General features: G+C 37.0%; 1 protein-coding gene across 4 annotated transcripts in view; it reads right to left on the bottom strand.

Moving 5' to 3' along the window:
- METTL15 (methyltransferase 15, mitochondrial 12S rRNA N4-cytidine) overlaps positions 1-23,776 on the bottom strand; it is a 193,495-nt gene that overhangs the window by 13,365 nt on the left and 156,354 nt on the right. The window lies entirely within an intron of this gene.

The following is a 23,776-nucleotide window of genomic DNA, read 5'->3' as shown; positions in this document are numbered from 1 at the left end:
TTTCACCTATGAATTGCTCGAACAAACTCTTTGTCTATATTCTTAATGTGATGTTGCTTTTTCTTTATTGATTTGAAGGAGCTTTTTATAAAATAAAGACATTAACCTTGTGTCTCTCATATAGAAATGAAAATATCTTTCCTGGAATGTGACTGCCTTTGTACTTTGAGGTTTTCTGCCATAGAGAAATAAAAAATGTCTGTATAGACTTTTTTCAAGTTTTTAAATATTTTTATCAAGTTTAGGAAGACTTTTCCTACTCCAATACTACAGATTATCAACTCTGTGTTTTTTTTTGGTATATTTCTGCTTTTATTTCTTACATTTAAGTATTTAATTAACAGGAAATTTATTTTTAGTGTGGTATGAGATAGGGATCTAACTTCATTTTTTACAAACTATATAGCCAATTATCATATTTATTTAAAAGTACATTCTTCCCCTACTAATTTGAAGTACCACTTTGATCACATACTACATTTCTATATGCAAACCAGATCTGCTTCTGGATTCTCAGTTGTGTTTCATTGACATAGTTGTCAATTCTTCTGCCAATACCGGATGATTCTTTCTTTTGATTTTTCTAGTATATTTGACTTTGGGGTGGGGTAAGTTCCTCTCACCCCATTATCTTTCCTTTCTTTTCAACTTTTCTTGGTAATTCATATATTTATTAATCCAAATTAAAATTAGAAGCAATAACATTTATAATTATAAGTATTTTGACTGGAATTGCAGTAAATTTCTAAATTGATTTGGATAAAACTTACACTATCATAATATCAAAGTCACCAGGGAACATAGCATTCCCATTAATATTTTACATGTTCTTCATTAGAGTGTAATAGTTGTCTTCACCTAAGTCATGCTCAGGCTCTTTGTAAATACTGATAATACATATACATTTTAATCATCTCTATGGAAAAGCATAAGAAATGACAATACTTATATTAAGACAACATGATAAAAGAAATGGCACCCAACTTTAGAAAGAAGAAACTAGGTTCATGGATCAGATCTTTTATATTTTTCTGATTGTTTAATGTGAGGCAATAACAATTCTGAGTTTGTTTCCTCACTGGAAGATAACTCTTCTTATAGGATTACTGTGAAGATCAAATAAAGAAAACAGATAGGAACACCAGCATGCATGTGTGTGTGTATGTGTGTATGTGTGTGTGTGTGTGTATGTATATATATATTAGAGGCCCGATGCACAAAATTCGTGCAAGAGTAGGCCCTTGCAGCCTCGGGCAGCTGCCTGGATCCCTCCCTCACAGCCATGGCAGCTGCAGCCCTGGCTTAGTCAGGAAGCATATTACGCTTTTATTATTATAGATACTTGGCATAAAGTAGTCACTTTAAGAAATGCCATTCACACATTTATTTACGTACTATTCTCAGCAGTAAAATGGTAGGTGAGGAAGGGATTTGATGTGTTGATTTGACCAAACTAATTATACTGTCATCCTGGACTAACAGAGTAGGTGGGGTAGAGGGCTTCTGAATACCCCTGAAGCGTCTGAGTAATTAATGTGTATTGATGTGGACATCAGACTAAAATGTCTCAGCATCCAAAATGAAGTACAAAATTTTCCTTACATATAATTTAAAGGTGCCCTTCTAAGTTTATAAAGTTACCTTAAAAGTATGAAGATCTAGCATGGCATAGGAATGAGATTTTTTAGTTTGACCTATTATTATTTTTAATAACTGATGGTAAAAATTGTAAGAACCATCATTTCATTAATCTAAAACTTCCAGATTGCATTCACCTGGCTAGGAAATTATTTCCCATAATTAAACTTCCAGATTTCTGTTGCCACCCAAGTATACAACTTCTATTCTGGCTGTTTAATCACACAATTTTTTTCTCCATTCTTTTCTTATTCCTTTGCTGTAGTTCTCATGGAGCACTTTCCTGCACCGGTTTTCTTTTGTAAGCATAGTTCCACAAGGATAAGATGTATTTGTGAGTCATTTTAAACCATACCCTTTGTGTTCTCAGGTTTGAAAACCCAGTATATTTAGTCCACTTAAATAAATAGAATCTGAGGCTACTAGAAATTTAGATAAAAATTGACACCAATAATATTTAGTAAAAATCAGTAATTACATCCTGAATAATAATACAACATTCATTCATTTAGCCAGTATTTATTATACACAATGTACTAAACACTGGGGATTAAAATGTTTCTGAAGAGGTAGTGCTTGTCCTCAAGAAAATTCACATCCATTGAGGAGAATGGTATGTAAATATTGGGGAAAGGGCTGTAAAGTAGGCTTCCAACCCCAAGTGTCTGTTGTCAAGTAAGTATAATAAATGCAGCATGCTACACCTGCCTTTGGGAGTTCCACAATGCCCATTAGTATGGTAGAATTCTGTAGATAACTATTTAACTTTGTTTACCTAGCATTTCTCAACTCTTTGAAAGAGATACTTTTAATTTGTAATAACAACTATCTATCCCATAGAATTTATTTTCTGGTTTATACAACTGGGAAAATACTGAAAGTTGGTTTTATGTTAATCATCTTTCACATATCTTAATTTTGTCATTAAATCCCTATAAGAGTTCAGAGAGGTAAGAAGTAAATATCCTTATTTCCATGTAAAGGTGAAAAACTGAGGGGTTAAATGACTCTTCTCAAGTTCACAGAAGTCAAATGGAAACTCAGCTCTTTTTAACATGAAGTCGACCCCAGATACCCTTTTTTGTACTACAGAGTGACTCTAACTTTCCCAGAAGAAAGGCATAACATTTCTGGCTAGTTCACCAGAGAAACACACCTGGAAGCCCAGAGCAGCATACAAACAAACAAACATACTTTATTCGTTTGTAATTTCTCAGTTTCTTGAGAAAGTTCTTGAGTTTTCTTGTCTTTAAGTGTGCCCAAAACAAGGCAACAACTTTAAGATGGTATGTTCACCAAACCATATCATCTCCTTTTTCCTGATTAGAATTTAAGGAAGTTAAGATGAAATCATATGGTTTAGAGTGATTTCCAGAAGCTCTAATTCCATGTCTGGTGTTTTATATAACAATCTCATTTTCTGGGAGAAAATGAGTGTGGAATCTTTACTCTAAGACTGAATAGCCTTTTACTGAGAGATGCTGTAATGGAACCCAAATCACTTTGCATCAAGTTGCAAGAGTTTAGCTTTCTCTCCCCATTTCCCTGGGGGAGATGGGTATTGTCGGCCTGGAGACTGCACATCTGGTGAAGGCAGCCACTGCCCTGGTCGCTTACCCTGGGAACCGTAATGAATACCTGCGGCTTTTGTCCTTTTCATTCTATTGAAAATAACGTATTGTTAGCTCAGGTTATTAGACTGTGCATTTGTCTCTCTTTTTCATCAGTTTTCTTGATAGTGGATTTAAAAAGAAACAGTTGCTACTGGTGCCATTATCAAAAGACGTTTGGGCAAGTACTGATTACCGTGTTTTTTATTAAGACTGTGGACTCATCCAATGCAGTATTTATTGGGCTTTTCCTGACTCACCTCTTAGGAAGGGGGCCCTTTATATTTGTGTTTATGTTCTAAAAAAGGAGTGCTTAATATTCTCCAGCTAAACAAAATGAGGGGACAAGCTTGTGTACGATTAGGAATAATAAGGGTCTCAGATGGCTAAACCCAGCTTCTTTTATTTTTTCTTTAAAGTGTCTTGAGAAATGTTGAGAGAAAACCAAAAGATTTTCCATACATTTGTTATTACACGTTTCTTATAAACACACAATTTAGTAATGACAGAGTGGTGCTCCTTGCTTTCATTCTTAGTCTAGAATGCTCTTCTCTCTACTTACTCGTCCTTAATACTCACTAAGGCGACGTCTCCAAAAGCTTTTGCAAATAACTTTTTGTATATAGTCCATCAAACAAGTTACCACTCTACACTATTGTATATGAACCTCTACTAGGCTATAAAAAGTCTAAAGATCTTTTCTTATTTTCCTTTAGCCCCACTCCCATGTCTAGGGCCTTGTGCACAGCAGGTGGCAGGGGAGAAAATCCACTCAATCCACTAAGAGATACTCTTCTAGTTTCAGACAAAGATCAAGATGCACCATACACAGCATTCTGAATGTGGAAATTCATGAACTCCCTGAAAACTTTGTAACATGCTGTGTGTGTGTGCAGTCTTATGTAGAGATACTCCAGGGCTTCTATCAAATTCTCAAGTATACCAGGGACTTCAGAATAGGTCAACTCCTGGTGAAAACATCAAGTTCAGTGAGGTTTCAGCTTACAACATATGACCTTTAATGATACCACCACATAAGCCTCTGTTCGTTTGGTTATGTTTTGCTGTCTTTTTCTTTAACTCCAGGAGTACCATCACCACTTAGCACTGCTGGGGTCCAGCCCCAGCGGGTCCAGGGGTCCCCAAAGGTGTGGACAGAGTCGGCGAAGAAGGAATGACACGGAGACAGCGTTCAGTTGATCAGCAGCCTAGCCAGGATCTCCAGCCAAGTTCTGGTCTGGATCTCCAGTGAAGTTCTGGTTAGGATCTCCAGCCAGGTTCTGTGTCCATGTTGTCTTGCTAGGTTCTCCAGCCAGGTTCTCCAGGTTCTCCAGCCAGGTTCTGTAGCCATGTTCCCTCGCTAGGTTCTCCAGCCAGGTTCTGTCCAGGTTCTCCAGCCAGGTTCAGTCACCAGGTTCTAGTCAGGTTCTCTTGCCAATTTCTGTAGTCAGGTTCAGTCCAGGATCTTTTGCCATGTTCTCTCCAGCGAAGTTCTTCTGTCTCTAGGTTCTGTGTAGGTTCTGTCTTCTGAGTTCTGTCTTCTTAGTTCTGTGTCTTTCTGTCTTATTACATCTGTATTTATACCAGTTGATTCAATCCTATCAATCTCTATTACAAAGGTTAGGGCGTTTCTTATCTCCATTCCAGGGAGTAAAGATTATGTAGCTTAAGCATGATTGTTCATAGTTAAAGTGATTAATTACCCGCCTGGCACTTAGTTGAGGGGTTTTATTCCCTCCCTAACTTCAGGGGAAAATCCCTACCTGGGGAAACAACCTTTCTCAGAGAGGAGACCTTGGTTAAAACACATAGTGCCAAGAAGGTGAGCAAACATATTAAGAACAGTATGCCATATATGCCAGGTCCTTTGAAACAGCAAGGATGGACCGGCTCCCGGCATAGCACCATTGGAATATAGACTGAGAACCCCCTTCATGCATGACAGCAGAATTTGGAAACTGGATCAGCGAGCATTCAATTTTCCTCTGACTCACAAGGGATTTCATATTAAAAGTAAGAGAAAACCTTGCTTAGGAACAGCCTGCACTGCATATAATAATAGAACACAATTTGTATGTGGAAGTGGTAAGATAGATTTCATTCATAAAAAAACACCATGCTTCTGGCTAGACAAATGACTGGAAGTCCCAGAGAAAAATTATCATTTTTAGTCCTGGGACACCCTTATGCTACTTACAATTTTTAAAATTTAATACGTTCACATATTCAAATGTATTGAGGTTTTTAAGCTTGTGAATGAAATTAACAACGTGCTGTGGCTGTCAACGTGATGCATTGCAATTCCCCCTGAGTGGTAGGGTTTAAAAATTAATTCAGCTCTCGCACCTGTTTGCCAGCATTCGTTTGCTGAATTTCCATCACATTTAATAAGTCTCTGTGACGCAACTTGTGTCCTTTTGCCTGGGCTCCTTTAATATAGTGTTAAATTCTCACCCATCTGAAATTGAAGTAATATTACAAATTTCAAACTGTTAATTAAAATGTGAACTCGAATCGTTCTGGATAAAATTGGCTTTACTCAGTGAGGTTCTTTTTAAACTTCTTCGGAGTCTCATCTAATCCCCAACTCCTACCAGGTTAAGTCTGATGACAACATGATCTCACTATGGGTGGCTGAGGCTTACAAATGCTCCTACATTAGGGAAAAAATAAAGTTGTAGGCTTGAGCAGAAAAGGTAACAAGAACATTACCTGCTGAGATGAGATAAGAAACATGCTCAGAATTAAAGGAAAGAATGGATATTTTCCATACATTATTTTTTAATAATTCTATACTACCTATGTGTTAAAATGCTTAGTATAGATGAGACAACCTACACTGAATCATGATTCCTATTACCTATCTAGTGATCAATATTAAATTTAATTATGAAATCTTTAAGAAGGAACTGAGGCCTATTTGCCAGATATTGTAAACTGAAAACAGAATTGTAAGTAAAAGTTGTAGCATATTTATGACCCATAATAAGATGCTTTATTTGAACCTTTAGGAATAGTTCTCATATAGGTCTGCTCTCAACATTGGGCCATTTACACTTTCCAGAGTTAGGAGATGATAACAGAAAAGGTGTTTAACAGTGCTTCCCTTTTTCTTGTGAGGTCAGCATACACTCACAATTAATCCTCATGCTCCAAGGTACAGTTGCCCACCTTCCTGTAGCAAAGGTAACCAACAATGTTACACTTTTCAACTGTACTATGTTGATTTTAAAAAATATACTTATCTCTTCCACTGAAATAGAAACTTCCAGAAGGCAGGAATGGTATGTTACTTCCAAAAGGCAAGACTGTATGCTATCATTTTTCTCATAACAGGCTTGTTGAAAGACTAATATTATCTAACTGAATTAAAGAATAAATGTTCAATTTCTCCAAGGTTCAATTAGCATATAGATTTTAATTAAATCAGAGATTATAAATATCTCCCTTTTTTCAACCACAATCAAGTCTAACAATGACTTGGTCACTCCCACCTTTTATTTGTCTGCATGTTCTATCCTCCAAAATTGTTTAAGAACAGTGATTTAGATAATGCCCAATGAAGGTTTTTGATTTCTAAAAAGCTGTGTATCCATTTTGAAAAACAACATTTCATTAATTTTACTTAGGGAATTTAGCCTAGAAAGTAAGTACTCCCCCCGTCAAAAAAACCCTTAAATATGCACAATAATATTTATCATATGGCTTTTTAAAAATAGGCTACACTAGAAGGTAAGCTAAAAATCTAATAATGAGATTATTAGAATATAATCAATATACATTATGTATTTCTTACAGATATGTAGTATACTGGCATAAAAATTAAGTAACATGATAACATATCAAGTGAAAAAATAAAATTATATACGTTCAAACAAAAAAATGTGAGAATAGAGACAGATAAAGGGAATATGCAAAGTTATAAAATTTGTGTTATGGTGGTAGAATGGTATTATAGATTTTTAAAATTTACAATTCTTAACAATGTTGTATGACTTATAAATGAAAATGCTTCTTTCATAATAGAGAAAATCTAGTATTTCCCATATAATCATGAATTTCAATTATTTTTGCATGTTTGTATAGTAGATTCTAGCTAAGATAAATTCTCCATTTTTTTAGTTTTTGTCAAGAGCCTAGCATATGTCTACCACTAGGGTAGGTAGCTTAAAAATATAATTTCTAATCATCACATCAATCTTATAAGTTAGGAACCATTATCCCTATCTTAGAGAGAATTGGAACAGCCATGTAAACTATCCAAGTTCAAACAGGAAATAGTAGGGCTGAAATTTGAATCCTAGTTTTTGTATAATTACAAAATTAATTTTTTTTCCCATTACTCAGTGACACAGTAGAATGCAGAGACATGAACCCGAATCACTAATGCAAAGGTAATGAGGAAGTAAGACAAACAAATAAATAAACAAAAAATGACCAATAAAGAAAAATGGGTAAGCAATATAGCAATGTAGCATATTGGCTTAATAAACCGAATCTGTCATCAGAATCCATTTTGCATCTAATGAGTACAGAGATGAAGTCAACAACTTATAAATCCTACCTGTGAGGTTATCATTCTCAGCTTCAAAATCTGAGATAAGTACCACCAGCCCATAGGGGTCTAGAGTCAGAGTCTCTAGACCAATCCTTTCCAGTGAACTCTACATAAACCGTAACTTTTTTAAAGGAAAAAATCACTGTAATGTATGCTGTCTCTAAAATAGTTCATTGCATAATAATAGACAATATACATTTCCATTCAACACTAATAATGTATGTTATTATTAATAATAACCTCATTCTCTTTTCAAAATCTAAGCCTAGAGTTTATTGTGTGAGGGTAACTTGTCATTGGCTAATGAGATGTTGATATACCTTGAATGAGTTGGCAGCCAGCACATCCTTAGAGTTCCTTAATGTGATGAATAAAAACGGGGAGAAGCATGGCGCATGGGCCATGAAGTTTCAACTGCACTGTACGTGCGCGCCCGCACGTGGTATTTTGTGGAAGAGCCACACTCAAGGGGCCAAAGAGCCGCATGTGGCTCGCAAGCCGCAGTTTGCCGACCACAGGTAAAAGAACAGCAGGAAATAATGTTTTCAATAAAAAAGGCATTCTTTTCTCACATTGCTTCCCAAGCTTCGGGTCCCAGTTCCTAGAATGCTAGCATCTCTGTGTACTGACATCTTAACCAAGACAGCTGCTGCTTGTATTGAAAGTCTTTCCTAGTGAGTCCATTATAAAATGTTTTATAGCATTTATTCTATTCACTCAAATGCATTCATTAATCCTTCACTCAATCACCTACTCACTCACTCACTTTTGTGTGTTCACTCAGCAAGTTAAAAATAGATATCTATGCTGAACTGGTTTGGCTCAGTGGATAGAGCATCGGACTGCGGACTGAAGGGTCCCAGGTTCGATTCTAGTCAAGGGCACGTATCGTAGTTGCGGGCACATCCCCACTGGGAGGCGTGCAGGAGGCAACTGATCTATCTCTCTCATCGATGTTTCTAACTCTCGATCCCTCTCCCTTCTCTGTAAAAAAATCAATAAATTATATATTTTTAAAAATAGATATCTACTAGAAATTGGTCTCTATTTAGCTATCCAAGAATCCTGTGAGTCAGTTATTATCGTCCATATTTTGCAGATGAAAATAACAAAGATTCACAGAAGGTAAAAAAATGCCCAATTTGCAAAGCGAGTAAAGGACAGAGGCAGTTCAAATCTACCTTAATAGTTCAAATCTGACTTAATAGTTCTTGCTTTCTCTAACCCAGCCTGTTGACCCCTTTAACATATTCCCTAAGAGATGGGTGCTGAGACTATTCAGGTACATGAGATATGGTCAGTCTATCCTTGAAGAACTCACCCTTTCTAAAAGGTAGACACCATGTAATGAAGCAAAAGTTCATTAGGTATATGAAGACATATTGAAAAAGTGAGCAACTTCAGGAGACGGCAAAAAGAAAAGTTCAGAGGTTATTTCTGGACGGAAGATGGCGGCGATATAGGCAGACGCGTCCCAGGTCGTGTCCCGGAGCAAATGGAGTGAGCAGCTGAAAATAGTAACACTCACACCGAATTGGCGAAATTGCTCAGCTGGTGAGAGGGTTTGCAGCCAGGAAGAGCAGAACTCCCCTCGAAAGGTAAAAAAAAACCAGGGATTTGGGCAGGAAAGTTTGCCAGACCTCTGAGCCCAGAGAGTCGGAGGGAGACCGCGTGGAAGACAGCCTCGTCCCCTGGGACAGGCACAGCCCCTGACGGGGGAAAGGAGAACCGCGGGATTCCTGGCGCCGCCGGGGGAATTGAGAGCTGGGTTCTGTGATCACGGAGGACTGAGCCTAAAGGGGGCAGCCTGAAGAGCTGACCTGACCATGCAGTCCCGGTAAGAGAAGAAGCTTACAGAAACCAAGCCTTCCCCGTTTCCGCGGACGGCGTTTGTTTGTTTGTTTTCACTGAATCCTGTTCATGGGACATTTCGGATACAGACACTCACCTATGCTGAAGAGAGGGAGAGTGTGCGGAGGAGTGGAATCTGGGGAGAGACTGGGGAGAGAGGGGGAGCCGGGAGAGGTGGCAGTGAATTGAGTGCTGAGACACCCCTTAGCCCAGGACTGGGGCAGCCATCCTCTCCGGAGAGTGAGACTCCTCCCCCCGGCCCCCAGGCAAGGAGCACAGCCACACCCAGATTCCACCCTGTATGAGATCAAGGATTAAAATAACCTTATCAGTCCCTGGGAGTTAACAGGGTCTGGCCTATAGAGGGATTTTCAATCCCAGCAACAACATAGCGCCGGTAACTAACTATTACGCAGTCAGCTTTGGGCAGTGAACTTCCACTGGACAGAGAGGCCCTATAGCCTCAGAGGCCAACCCCAGAACACTGCCACCCAGAGGCTGACCCACAAAGTGACTCTTTGCTAAACACAAAATAAGGCAGTCTGGGAAATAAATGCGACCTGCTTTAAAATAAGGACTGTGGTTTACAACACAGAGGAACAGTATATCGCAGGGAAACTCAACACTCTCCTGAATACCTGGAAGGTCTAAGGCGAGCCACACTGAAGAATAGAAGAAACGAAGGACCTTCACTACTGCAATTTTTTTTTTCTTTTTTCACTTTTTAACTAAGAAACCAATTTTTTTTCTTTTCTTTATTTTTCTTTTTCTGTTCTTTTTTTTTCTTTTCTTTTCTTCTTTTTCCATCACCTGATTTTACCCTTTTAATTACTACCTTCTTATTTTTAACCAGTATTATTACTGCTACCATTTTACCATTTTTTAAAGTGCCATTTTATTTTCTCTATATTTTATTTTGGGATTAGTGTTCTCCATTCTATTTTCATCGTTATATTATTGGTTGTTTCTAGTTTGCATTCATATCCAGGGAGCTGTTGCTGGAATTTGTTGGGATTAATGGCTGTTCTATAGGAGTATTCTCCTCATATAAAAAGTCTCTTCCCCTCTTCCACTTCATTCTCTCTTTTCGCTCTTTTTTTTTTCTTTTCTTTTCTCGCTTTTATTTTCCCCCCTCCTTTTTCCCAATTTCATTTTTGCACTCCTTTTTTTGGTCCCTACTTTTCTTTTCTTTTTTCTCTTTTATCTTTTTCTCTTCCTTCTTCCTTATCCCCTAATTCTCTTAATTCAGGTGGTCACCTTTATTTGGGGTTATTAATATCGTGAATATATTTGTGTATAGTGCCTGGTACGTGGTGCCTTGTTGTGTTGTATTTTGTGCCTTTAAATCAACGCAGCAGATCCAAGCAACAGCAACCTCCTGAGCACCACATCCTCTGCTGAGGAACAGCAGCTGTACGTGAAACCACGCCCCACCAGCCAGAAGAGCCACCACAGCTGTGAACAGCACCCACCAGAGGAGCTGCTGCCAACTGAAGAGCAGCTGCTACCGCAACCGCCCGAAGAGCAACCACAGACCAAGGAGTCACTGCCACCAAGGGAGCAACCACTGAACGACTCAACATCTAGATATGTCAGTGAGATCAAACATGGGTAGACAAAGAAACCCCCAAAGGAAAGAGAAGGAGGACTCTCCAGAAAAGAAGCTAAGTAATACAGAGGCATGCAACATGACAGATAAAGAATTCAGAATAAGGGTCCTAGAGTGCATAAACCGGATGGAGGAAAAAATCGAAAACGTCTACAAGAAGCAAGAAGAAACAGATGAAAAAATCGATAACATATGGAAGAAGCTAGAAGAAACAGATGAAAAAATCAATAACATATGGAAGAAGCTAGAAGAAACAGATGAAAAAATCAACAACTTAAATAAGACCCAAGAAGAAATGAAGAGTGATATAGCTGCAATGAAAAACTCCATTGAAAGTATCAACAGTAGACTAGGAGAAGCGGAGGACCGAATTAGTGAATTAGAAGACAAGGAAGCAAAACACACCCAAAATGTACTGCAATTGGAGAAAAAAATTAAAAGACAGGAGGAGAGCCTAAGGGAGCTTTGGGACAACATGAAACGAAAGAACATACGAATAATAGGAGTACCACAACAACAGAAGGATGAACAAGGATTAGAAAACCTACTCGAAGAAATAATATCAGAAAACTTTCCTGAGGTGGGGAAGAAAAAAGTCACACAAGCCCAGAGAGTCCCAAACAAGGTGAACCCGAAAAGACCCACACCAAGACACATCATAATCACCATGGCAAATGTTCAGGACAAAGAGAGAATCTTACAGGCGGCAAGAGAGAGACGGAAAGTTACATACAAGGGATCTCCCATTAGACTGTCAAATGATTTCTCAACAGAAACACATCAGGCCAGAAAAGAATGGACTGAAATTTACAAAGTGATGCAAAGCAAAGGACTGAATCCAAGAATACTCTATCCAGCAAGGCTATCATTCAAACTTGAAGGGGAAATAAGAAGCTTCACAGACAAAAAACGGCTAAGGGAGTTTGTCACCACCAAGCCAGCAATGCAAGGAATGCTAAAGGGACTGGTATAAAAAGAAGAAATAAAAAGCTCAGAAAGAAAACAGCCATACACACACACAAAAAGAAATGGCTACAAACAAGTACCTTTCAATAATAACTTTAAACGTAAATGGACTAAATGCTCCAAACAAAAGACATCGAGTGGCTGAATGGATAAAAAAACATGACCCATACATCTGCTGTCTACAAGAAACCCACCTCATTAGAAGGGACTCACACAGACTGAAAGTGAAAGGCTGGAAAAATATCTTTCAGGCAAATGGAAAGGAAAAGAAAGCTGGGGTAGCAATACTTATATCAGACAAAATAGACCTCAAAGTGAAGGCCATAACAAGAGATAAGGAAGGCCACTTCATAATACTAAAGGGATCAATACAAGAAGAAGATATAACCCTGGTAAACATATATGCACCCAATGTAGGAGCACCCAAATTCATAAAAAATCTCCTGGAAGATATCAAAGGAGAGATTGACAACAATACAATCATAGTAGGAGACTTTAATACACCACTGACAGCACTGGATAAGCCCTCTAAACAAACAATCAGCAAAGATACAGCAATCCTAAATGACTCACTAGATCAGATGGACTTAATAGACATCTTCAGAACACTTCACCCCAAAGCCAGGGAATACACATTCTACTCAAATGCTCATAAGACATATTCAAAAATAGACCATATATTGGGTCACAAGCAAAGTATCCCCAAATTCAAGAAGATTGAAATCATAAAAAGCGTCTTCGCAGACCACGATGGCATAATATTAGAAATAAACTACAATAAAAACAACCCAAAATACTCAAACACCTGGAAGCTGAATAGCATGCTATTAAATATTGATTGGGTTACCAATAAGATCAAAGAAGAAATTAAAAACATCCTGGAAACTAATGACAATGAAAACACAACAATCCAAAACCTATGGGACACAATGAAAGCAGTCCTGAGAGGGAAGTTTATAGCTCTACAGGCCTATCTCAAAAAACAAGAAAAAATGGTAGTAAATCATCTAACTCTACAACTCAAAGAATTAGAAAGAGAGCAACAAGAAAACCCCAGAGTGAACAGAAGGAAGGAGATAATAAAGATTAGAGCAGAAATAAATGACATAGAGACCAAAAAACAATACATAAAATTAATGAAACCAAGAGCTGGTTCTTTGAAAGGATAAACAAGATTGACAAACCTCTAGCCAGACTCACCAAGAAGCAAAGAGAGAGGACCCAAATAAATAAAATCAGAAACGATAGAGGCGAAATAACAACAGACCCCACAGAAATACAAATGATTGTTAAAAAATACTATGGACAGCTCTACTCCAACAAACTAGACAACCTGGAGGAAATGGACAAATTCCTAGAAAAATACAACATTCCAAAACTCAATCAGGAAGAATCTAAAAATCTCAACAGGCCAATAACTATGGAAGAAATTGAAGCAGTCATCAAAAAGCTTCCAGCAAACAAAAGCCCAGGACCAGACGGCTTCACAGGGGAGTTTTACCAAACATTCAAGGAAGACCTAAAACCTATCCTCCTCAGACTACTACAAAAAATTCAAGAGGAACACTTCCAAGCTCATTCTATGAAGCCAGCATCACCCTAATACCAAAACCAGGTAAAGACAACACAATGAAAGAGAATTACAGGCCAATATCCCTCATGAACATAGATGCCAAAATCCTCAACAAAATCTTAGCAAATCGGATCCAGCAGTACATCAGAAAGATCATACACCATGACCAAGTAGGATTTATCCCAGGGATGCAAGGATGGTACAATATCCGCAAATCAATAAACGTGATACATCACATAAACAAATTGAAAGAAAAAAACCACATGGTCATATCAATTGATGCAGAAAAAGCATTTGACAAAATCCAACACCCATTTTTGATAAAAACTCTCAGCAAGGTGGGAGTAGAAGGATCATACCTCAACATAATAAAAGCCATATATGACAGGCCCACAGCCAACATCATACTCAACGGACAAAAACTAACACCATTTCCCCTAAGAACAGGAACAAGACAGGGATGCCCCCTCTCACCACTCCTGTTCAACATAGTACTGGAAGTGTTAGCCATTGCAATTCGGCAAGAAGAAGAAATAAAAGGCATCCAAATTGGAAAAGAGGAAGTAAAACTGTCCTTATTTGCAGACGACATGGTATTATACATACAAAACCCTAGAGATTCCATCAAAAAGCTACTAGACTTAATACATAAATTTGGCAATGTAGCAGGATACAAAATTAACCCCAAGAAATCTGAGGCATTTCTATACACCAATAGTGAACTTTCAGAAAGAGAGATTATAAAAACAATCCCGTTTACTATTGCACCGAAAAAATTAAGCTACCTAGGAATAAACTTAACTAAAGAGGTAAAAGACCTCTACTAAGAAAACTACAGGATGTTGAAAAAAGACATAGAGGAAGACATAAACAGATGGAAGAACATACCGTGTTCATGGATTGGTAGAATCAACATCATTAAAATGTCCATGCTACCCAAAGCAATCTATAAATTCAACGCACTTCCCATTAAAATACCAACGGCATACTTCAGAGATCTAGAACGAACTTTCCAAAAATTCATCTGGAATAAAAAAAGACCCCGAATAGCTGCAGCAATCCTGAAAAAGAACAAAGTAGGTGGGATCTCAATACCAGATATCAAGTTGTATTACAAAGCCACTGTTCTCAAAACTGCCTGGTACTGGCACAAGAATAGGCATATAGATCAATGGAATAGAATAGAGAGCCCAGAAATCAGCCCGAACCAATATGCTCAATTAATATTTGACAAAGGAGGCAAGAACATACAATGGAGCCAAGATAGTCTCTTCAATAAATGGTGTTGGGAAAATTGGACAGATATATGTAAGAAAATGAAACTAGACCACCAACTTACACCATACACAAAAATAAACTCAAAATGGATAAAGGACTTAAATGTATGACAGGAAACCATAAAAATTCTAGAAGAATCCAAAGGCAACAAAATCTCAGACATATGCCGAAGCAATTTCTTCACTGATACAGCTCCTAGGGCACTTGAAACTAAAGAAAAAATGAACAAATGGGACTACATCAAAATAAAAAGCTTCTGCACAACAAGAGAAACCATCAACAAAACAAGGAGAAAACCCACTGTGTGGGAAAACGTATTTGCCAATGACATATCTGATAAGGGCCTAATCTCCAAAATTTATAGGGAACTCATACAACTTAACAAAAGGAAGATAAACAATCCAATCAAAAAATGGGCAAAGGACCTAAATAGACACCTTTCAAAAGAGGACATCCAGAAAGCCAAGAGACATATGAAAACATGCTCAAAGTCACTAATCATCCGAGAGATGCAAATCAAAACAGCAATGAGGTACCATCTCACACAGGTCAGACTGGCTATCATCAACAAATCAACAAACGACAAGTGCTGGAGAGGATGTGGAGAAAAAGGAACACTCGTGCACTGCTGGTGGGAATGCAGACTGGTGCAGCCACTATGGAAGACAGTATGGAGTTTCCTTAAAAAACTAAAAATGGAACTCCCATTTGACCCTGTGATCCCACTTCTAGGAATATATCCCAAGAAACCAGAAACACCAATCAGAAAGGATATATGCACCCCTATGTTCATAGCAGCACAACTCACCATAGCTAAGATCTGGAAACAGCCTAAGTGCCCATCAGTAGATGAATGGATTAGAAAACTGTGGTACATCTACACGATGGAATACTATGCTGCTGTAAAAAGGAAGGAACTCTTACCATTTGCAACGTCATGGATGGAACTGGAGAGCATTATGCTAAGTGAAATAAGCCAGTCAATAAAGGAAAAATACCACATGATCTCACTCATTCATGGACAATAGAGACCATTATAAACTTTTGAACAATAATAGATACAGAGGCAGAGCTGCCTCAAACAGATTGTCAAACTGCAGCGGGAAGGCAGGGGAGGGTTGGGGGGCAGGAGGTAGAGGGGTAAGAGATCAACTAAAGGACTTGTATGCATGCATATAAGCATAACCAATGGACATAAGACACTGGGGGATAGGGGAGGCTAGGGGACTGTCTAGGGCGGGGGGATAAAATGGATACATATGTAATACCCTTTGTAATACTTTAAGCAATAAAAAAAAATAATAAATTGGAAAAAAAAAAAGAAAAGTTCAGAAGGATCCAAAGGAATGATATATAAACAAATTTCTTTTTTTAAATATATTTTTTAAACTTATTTATTTCAAAGAGAGGAAGGAAAAAGGAGAGAGAGATAGAAACATCAATGATGAGAGAGAATCATTAATCGGCTGCCTCCTACTGGGGATCAAGCCTGCAACCCAAGCATGTGCCCGGACTTGGAATCGAACTGTGAACTCCTGATTCATGGGTCGATGTTCAACCACTGAGCAAAACCAGCCAGGTATAAGCCAAGTCTTGAAAAAAGTGGAGAGATTTTAGGAGGGCTCGGTGGGTGGAGAAGAAATGTGAGGAAGGATACAAAAGGATGGAAGTGAGAAAGCAGAGGGTGCATTCTAGGAACAGGAATGGGAAGCAGTTTAGTGTAGACATGGCCTGTGCGGAGGTAGGGGAGAGGAGAGGGTGATGGAGAAATTAGGTTAAAAAGTCAGGCAGAAGCCAGAAAATGAGGGCCTTGTTTTTCATGTTAAGAAGTTTAATTTCTTACTCTACAGATGATAGGGGGCCTATTAAGGATTTTAAGAACAGGTGTGATACTATGAGATTTGAATTTTATAAATATAACTATGGTAAAGCATGGGCTGGAGGGAGCTTGGAGGAACAAAAGGTACTCAGTACAGTTAGAAGACTAAGTACAGATAGCAAAGATGATAAAGCAATGGCAGTAAAGGAAACAAACAAAAAATCAAGAAGGATTTAAGAGGCAATTTTGAGGCAAATTTGAAAAGTCTTAGTGATGTACTTTTTCACTTCAGCTCAAGTTTGACTTAAAGGTTTGGGCTTTGGGGTAAATGTGGTGAGGTGCATTGGAAACAAAATGGCATTAGGCAAGGTGAGATTTTGAAGATGGAACTTTATATGCTTGTGGGATAAATAGATTGCTATGTTCACGAAGTTGTGGCAAATACTGGTCTAAAGTCCAGAAGACTTGAGCTATAGATGGGCAGGCCGATGATGTAAGATCTGTGGAAACAGATGTATATGTCCATCACACGTATAGTGAGAAAGGAACCATGGGTTGAACCCCAGCAAATAAATAAGTAAAATAAATAAAGGCACAAGCAGAGAAAGAAAAAGAAAACAGTACTGAAAAAGTACAATCAGAGAGGCAACAGGGAAAGAGGAGATATGCCATCACAGATAATGGGAAAGGCAAAATATTCTGCTTCATTTTAGAATTATTTGTTTAGATGTCCAATATCCCAGTAGAGTTTAGACTTCCTAGGAACATATCACAGGGATATACAGTATATAGCAATATAAATTTATAACACACACACACACACACACACACATATATCTTTAAAATTTTGCTAAAAGGCAAGAAAAGTAGAAAAAGGGAAGTCATCAAAAGTAAAGAATCAAAAAAAATGTTAGGATCAAAAGAGCAGTGCTTGTCCTGGTTTATTAAAATTTCAATGTTTTAGCAGAAAAGGTTAGTAAATTACTAGAGTGGTATAGCTTAACAGGTACACTAGTTTGATGCTAGCAACATCAAAATTATGTTATAAAATGTCACAGTAGAAATAGGGCAATGAGCATTAAACTTATTAACAGGGCACAAATCGTGACATGAAACATGAAATTTTTTTTTAAAAAGTGAGAGCGAGTGAAGGGCCTTTGTTTATTTTTTGTCTTGAAAACTCTTCTCTTATTGACTTGTCACTTGGCTTCTTATTCTTACTCTTCGCTTAAAGGACACTTCTTCAGGGAGGTCTCCCCAAAATGCCTAACCAGGCTATGTCCCCCTACTATAGTCTCTCATTTACCCTGTACTTTTTCATCATGACATTTACACAATTTTTAATTTATTTGAATAATTATTTATCTCTCCCACTGAGACATGAAGAGATTAATAACTTGCTGACATCACACAACCATTAAATAGCAGAAACAGGATTTAAATGCAGCTCTGCCTGACTCTAAAGCCTGTGTTCTTCCTGCCATGCCTCGTTGCCACAGGGAAGAGAAAAGATGGAAAAACTACTATGGTAGTTTAAATCAGAGACAACACCCAAATTGGGAGATCAGGGAAGAAATCAGAAAAAATATAAAGTGGCATTTAAGCTGGGCCTTAAAGGTGACGATGTTTTCAACCAGTGGAGATGAAAGAAGAGTTTTCTTTTTTTCCAGGCAGAAGATATAGCACAGTCAAAGACATGCAAGTTAACTTAAGATAACAGTTTATTTACAAAGACATGAATTATAGGGGACATTTTGTTTACACAGGTAGATGAAATTTTTGAATAAAAATTAAAATTACTACTAGTTATAGCCAATTTCAAGAACTACTTCTTTGAAGCATTATTTAAATAATTGCAATCCTAAGAAAGAATCTATCAAATGAGCAGGACTGTCCAAGGCAGTTCCTTAAGCTCTGGTCACCATGCTATCACCACATAAATACCTATGAGCCAATGCAGCCATTTAAAATGGAGCAAGTGTAAAACTCTGCCAAACAAGGAAAAGCTATGGATAAATAAGGCCAAATTAGATCCTTTATCTTAGGGAGCTTGAATCACAGGGGGGGGGGGGGGGGGGGGGAGAGAGAGAGAGAGAGAGAGAGAGAGAGAGAGAGAGAGAGAGAGAGAGAGAGAGAGAAAGAGGCGCGCGCGAATGGATGGAGCAAGACAGAAGCAATTGACAAAAGAAGCAGAAACCAAAAGAAAGAATAAAAGCAATATAAGTAGATGTCATGAGACAGTAAAAAACATAAATAAAAGATCTGAGTAAGCAGTAACCTTGAACCCTACAAAAAAGTTAATTGTAGTTGTTAGAAGCTAGACATAGAGAGTAGCCAAACCAAAATAATGGTGAATGACTAAAGCAGGGCATCAACAATGTTTTCTGCAGCATAATAATTTAATGGGGAAATTGTGTAGTACCCTAAATAACCCCCGAGTTGTTGTCTAGTCTCTCAGAGACCTGGCTATGTAGCTTAAATAACTGTCTTTCCTATTAGTATGAATAGCTTTATAACAATTTCTTCTTACTGTCATGTATAGCTAATGATAATGTTTTATTACTTAAGTTTGCCTAAATGTGTCTTTGACTTCTGCAACCTAAAGTGCCTAACATGACACCTTTGCTTGGCTGGTAGATGATTAGGTAGGAAACGGGAAGGGAAGAAAGGAAAAAGCAAGCATTAAACCACATGTTGGGTTCCAGAAAAAGGATATGTATGTATAACCCACTGAAGATGCGCTCGCTAGATACATTTTCTGTGTATGTTTGTATAAAATCAGCAGATGAAATAAACAGGAAGAACTGGAGGTAATAGAACAAATGAGCACAAATAGGAAATAACTATACTTGCTACATTAAAAATAAATGAAAAATAATCAATACAGACTATAATAAAATAATAAGAACAAGCGTATTTTAAAAACAATAGAATTTTTAGGAATGACAGTGAATTTAGAAATTCAACAAGTGGGTTAAACAGATTAGGTATATTTTAAGAGAAATTTGGTGAATTAGAAAAGGATCTTACTTGGATTGTAATATACAGATACAAAGAATGGGAAATATGAGAACATGGTGAATAACTATTATACAGAACTCAAAAGAATGGGAGAAGGTAAATATGGAAAGAAATAATTTCTTATATTTCCAGGAATGAAGAAATGTTAAAGAAGCTCACCGTTTAACTAATGACCAATAAAAATAGAGTCACAACCCAGCACATGACAATTAAACATCAAAGATAGAAAAATCTTAATGGTAGCTAGAAAGAGAAAAAGACCAAGTATGAAATAATGACAATTAGATTTTTCATCAATCATAAAATGCCAAGAGACAATGAAATCATACCTCAAAGCACTGAGTAAAATTAATTATAAACCTCATACACAACTAAATTATCATTCAAAAGTTAGGTCACAATAAAGATACATTTAGACAAAGTATGAGAATGGAGCCTCATTAAAAATGTCTCCAAATATGTACTTGGGTAAGAAAGAGAATGATCCAAGAAAGAAGTAATTTTAAGCTAAGAAAGAAAAAGAAAAAAGTAAACATGTTGATATATGCAAAAAGGCACCAACTGTGAAGACTACTAACTAGTAAAAATTTTTTTTTGTTAATTTTGAGGTGAAAGCTTTGCCTTAGTCACTTATGTTCCTTCATGAGTGCCTAGCACAAAGTGGACTCAGTAAATACTTGATGATTAAATGAATGTGGAATATGTATATGAAATAAGTATCTCACCTCAATGTTGGTTTAAATTCCCTGCTTTGCTAACGAGGAAATTGAAAATACAGAAGACTAACATAGTATTGTATGACATACTGAACCTGATTTACCCTCTAGAGAACAGGAAAGATATTATAAGTGTCGGGAAAATTAAGTTTCTCTTATTATTGTAGGTTGGAGTCTACAGACCAATAGAAAGTGCCCGAATGCTGAAGAAATTGGTTGTTTATAAGATTTTTCTCTATTAGTTATCTCTAGCCTCCCCATTTTCTAAACATCACAAAGTTATGAAGTGGACATTCACTTATTCATTCAAGAAATAATTAATTAAACAATTTTATAAGCCTATTTCTGTATCAGGTCTTGAGGATGTAGCAATGAAGAAGACGTGTCTAATTTTTGCTTTCATAGAGCTTATAATACAGCTGATAAGAAAGTCATTAAATGAGTAATTATACATTAGCAAAATGTAGAAAATCAGCAAATGTATCCTATTGCTTACTGTGTCCTATATGCTATTATACGAAACACATGTAAGGAAAGATGATCTAGGTTATAATATGATAGAAGTGATTCCAAGTGATTAAAAATATGTGAAACAGCCCTAACCGGTTTGGCTTAATGGATAGAGCGTCAGCCTGCAGACTCAAGGGTCCCAGGTTCGATTCTGGTCAAGGGCATGTACCTTGGTTGTGGGCACATACCCAGAAGGGAGTGTGCAGGAGGCAGCTGATCAATGTTTCTCTCATTGATGTTTCTAACTCTCTATCCCTCTCCCTTCCTCTCTGTAAAAAATCAATAAAATATATATTTAAAAAAAATGTGAGACAATATAGTGACGTAATGATTACAGGGATAAAAGAAATGAAAGCATTTGGGAAATAGCGAAACAAAAATAGAGAAGGGAAAGGCAAGTCATAAAAAGTTAACATAGATTTCTCTATTTTAATTTCTGAGAAATATCTTTTCTACATAGTCTATAATTTTTTAATTCAGCAAATAGCAAAAGATGATAGAAAATAATTTGGAAGTATTATTCTTAATTTTTACTTATGATTAAAGTTTGGACATCAAACTTTTTTCAACCATTATTCCGCCTTCCCAGCACTAGAAATATAATATTTAATTTTCGACAACATAGTAACATTTGTGGTTCTCTTTCTTTGACATTTTTTTGGCATGATTTGAACATTTTATACTTTGAAAATAAAAACAGATGCTTTCTTCAAAGAACATTCCCAATATACCAAAATAATAGTCAATGTCTGAAATGACTACTTTTAGGAATACTGCTGCACAATGTTGATCCTCTCAGTACTTTTTTGGGTGAAGCAAACCCATGTCATTATACCTACCATCTAGATAAAATCTGAATCATGTCAATTTTAAAAAACAAGTTGGTAGTACAATTAATATGTAAAACTACTTGATTTTGGTTCTCAAATGAAGAGCTCTTGCAAATATCTACCACCAAATTCTTAAAACTTCTGAGTAACAGTTACACAAACAAATAATCTTTCTTCTTTTTTAAATCAATAAAGAGAAGAACAAAATGACCAGGCTATTTATAATGATCTTCACAAAATTAATATCAATGTGAAAACTGCTAATGTGCAGAACATACAATGCCAGATCACTTTAATTTTCACTTGCAGAAGCACACAAAGTATAAAGTAATAAGAAATGGAGTAAAGAGGTAAAATGATGCATTTCCTTTTTTCATTCCTTAGATGAAATTTGAAATGCAGCCAGAATCAGGAAGATCTAGAGGACTTGGTTATGCTGAATTACTAATTATACTAAGAATCAGACCCAACTCAAGGTCACATTTAGGACAGAGGATCCCCAGATAATGAGGGAATTCTAGGCATTTAGAAATGTATTAGGTCCTGGGATTGGACACTGCATTGTCTGTCTTTTATTCTCTTCAACTGGCTGAAATACTACCTGATTATTTATTTTTGTTCTTTCATCTTTTCATTTCTGCACTTGATGAGTTTCTATTGGATGTCAGGGACTTTTCTTTAAATAACCATCACTTCTCCCCCTAAAAGGCTCTACTCAAAGGTCTCAATTGTCTGTAAGGTCTACCCAATCTCTCTCTTCAATAACTCAAATCCTTTTGCCACATAAAAATCAATTGTTCCCTTTTTTGGTTCTCATACTTTTTTGTTCATGATTTTATTATATACAGTACTTATCTCAGGACAATAGAAGTTGCTTGTACAACTGTGTCCCACATGAGTATGTGAGATCCTGGAAGACAGAGCTGTCAGCATTCTCCAGCAACAGTTCATGCTATATCTTTTTAAAAAAATATATACTTTTATTGATTTCATAGAGGAAGGGAGAGGGAAAGATAGAAACATCAATGATAAGAGAGAATCATTGATTGCCTGCCTCCTGCACCCCCTACCCCTACATGGGATGAAGCCTGTAACCCGGGCATGTGCCCTGACTAGGAATTGAACTGTGATCTTCTGGTTCGTAAGTCAAAGCTGTACCACTGAGCAATGCTGGCTGGGCAGTTCATGCTGTATCCTAATCATCAGTAAGGGATCTAGAGATGGGTTACAAATAGGAGCACAGAGCCTAGAGTGATATTACTAGCTTTCAATTCCAGCTCTACTTGACAAGAGACAAATTACCTAGCCTTTTTGTGCTTCATCTGTAAAATAAGGATAAAATCCATCTGTCTGATGGGTCGTTGTTCTTATTAAGTGAGTTAACACATGAAAAAATTTAGGATAGTGTCTAGGATTCACTAATGATTAGCTAACATGATGTATTATTATATTAACATTATAATTATTAAATTAGGCATGGCCACGCCATTTGGGATTGAAACACTCCCAGGTCCTCACTTGGCACTTTCAACTGAGAATAGGCAAATTTCTTTTAGGAGGAAGAAAGATTTTCAGGTTTTTGTGCGCCCCCCCCCCCCCATTTCATTCTCTTCTGAGTTGGATTCATTGTACAGAATGTCTCTTGGGAAGATTACTTATTAAAATAAGAAATAAGTTTACTTATGAAATGTCATTTGATAATTTAGTTGGCATGAAGTTACAATGCTAACACGCACTGTGTATTACAGATTGAACTCAAGAAATTTAAAGTGACAGAAGAATAAGTGCACTAGCACA

The sequence above is a fragment of the Myotis daubentonii genome, chromosome 9, assembly GCF_963259705.1.
Source record: "Myotis daubentonii chromosome 9, mMyoDau2.1, whole genome shotgun sequence".
Taxonomy (NCBI): Eukaryota; Metazoa; Chordata; class Mammalia; order Chiroptera; family Vespertilionidae; genus Myotis; species Myotis daubentonii.
Note: the sequence above shows the minus strand (reverse complement) of the source record. Positions and strands in the feature narration are given on the sequence as shown.